Source organism: Crinia signifera, chromosome 1 (genome assembly GCF_055691185.1).
Source record: "Crinia signifera chromosome 1, ASM5569118v1, whole genome shotgun sequence".
NCBI lineage: Eukaryota > Metazoa > Chordata > Amphibia > Anura > Myobatrachidae > Crinia > Crinia signifera.
Genome location: NC_139217.1, coordinates 244,125,775 through 244,127,841, shown reverse-complemented (window position 1 = coordinate 244,127,841; position 2,067 = coordinate 244,125,775).

Genomic DNA, 2,067 nt, shown 5'->3' with positions numbered 1-2,067 from the left:
TTCGCACTTTTGTCTCAATTGTGCATAACGATCACTATACATTAATTATTAAATGCTTCTCCATTCAGTGTGCTAGGCATTGTGTAACCTGCTTTAAAATGCCAATTTTAGTAGAGAAAACAGCAGATTCATTTATTCCTGTGAAAAGGGAGGCGGGGGGCGCGACACACTGTGTGTATGCATATTAGGTTGTGCATACCTCACAACATGACGCCTTCCAGGAGAGACAAAATGCTCTGTTCCTGGACTTCAATTAATTATTGATATAAAAGGTATTCATATACAGGTGATTGCAATCATCGGTTAACGGTGAAGTCCGGGCGGAGGGCATTTCGTCCAACCGGGAATGGGTCATTTTGGTAAGTATTGATTGTGTATATTAGATTTAATCTAATCAAATAGTTTAATAATACCTGGGTATTAGACACATATTTTTAGTTTTCTTGCAATATAGATTTAAGTAGTCTGATGTAGGGTTAAACATAAGTGATTTATAGCATGTTTGGTCCCTCAGTTGTTTGAGTTCCCTCACATACATGTCTCTGGACCATATAACTACATTGCTCCCCTTATCTGAGGGTTTGTTTACAACATTTTCCCATTTGGAAATTTGTTGAAGTGCAACTCTCTCACCTTGGGTTAAATTGTCATGTGATTTGAGGGGGGTATCTTGACTACATAACTCATCCAATTCTTTGGATAGTATGTCCAGAAAAACCTTCACAGGTGGACAAATCTTAAAATCAGCAGTGACTATAAAGTGAAAGACTCTGCTTCAGGTAATCCATTTACTTGAACATTTACCCTCCAATAGATCTTCATCACAACATACACTGGTGAATTACTGTACACCGAATAGTTCTCTGACCTGCTGTTTCTATTCATGGCAGATCCATATCCCAATACTGCATTTGCAAGAACTAAGCAAAGCAGAGCATAGTGGATGCTACTTTATAAAGAGAAGTGCCACCCCCAAAGCAAGCACCACAACTAGTATTGACATTTGCACCATCCCCATGCTAGGTGTTAAGGCCCCCATACATTAGTCCGACTTGTCCTAGGGACAAGTCGGACCTGATTTCCCCTGCAGCTCTCCGGGAGGGGGAAGCACGATTAGGCACTTGATGTGCCAAGGTTTGCATATGATAAATCGCATGGATTTATCATATGCAGTCCCCGGGGAGCTGCAGGAGGAGGGAGCCGTGCAAGGGACGGCAGCGGGATGCCGGCTAATTGAGAGCCGAGCAGGGAGAGGCTACATAGGGACCCGGGCAGGAGGAAGCTGTGTTGTGGTGGGGTGACAGCGGGAGGCGAGCAGGGAGAAGTTGAGAACTTGATGACATGACGCTGGCTGCCGACCAGCGGCGGGAGCCAGGAGGAACAGATAACTTGGAAAAAAAAAATGCCCATAGAGATGACTAGCAAGCCATTGATTGGCTGAGAGAGGTCTCAGCCAATCAATGGCTTGCTAGTCATCTCTGTGGGCTTTTTTTTTTTTTTTTTTTTTTAAGTTATCTGTTTCTCCCGGCGTTGCCCGGCAGCCAGCGTCATGACATCAAGTTCTCACTACTCGCCTCCTGCTGTCACTCCACCGCAACACAGCTTCCTCCAGCCCGGCGCCATATGCAGCCTCCCCCTGCTTGGCTCTCTATAGCCGGCATCCCCCGCCCGCTGCTGTCCCCCTGCACGGCTCCCTGGATGGGCTGCACATAAGATTTGGCAAATCTTATGTGCAGCCCGTCCGACCTCCCGACCCTGATCCGATGCGCACGGGACCGCGCATCGGATCGGAGGGGATGTCTACAAGTGCGATTTGGGCCGATTTCACTGCCCGATTCATCCGAATCGGGTGAAATCGTTCCCATATCGCATAGTGTATGGGGGCCTTAAGAGATCCATCAGGAAAAAAAGTCCCTTCCCCATATGAATAACTCCATATCGTACAAAGCTTATAAAGACCCCCATACACTATGCGATTTGGGCACGATTTCACCCGATTCGGATGAATCGGGCCGTGAAATCGGCCCAAATCGCACTTGCAGACACCCCGTGCGCATCGGGTTCGGG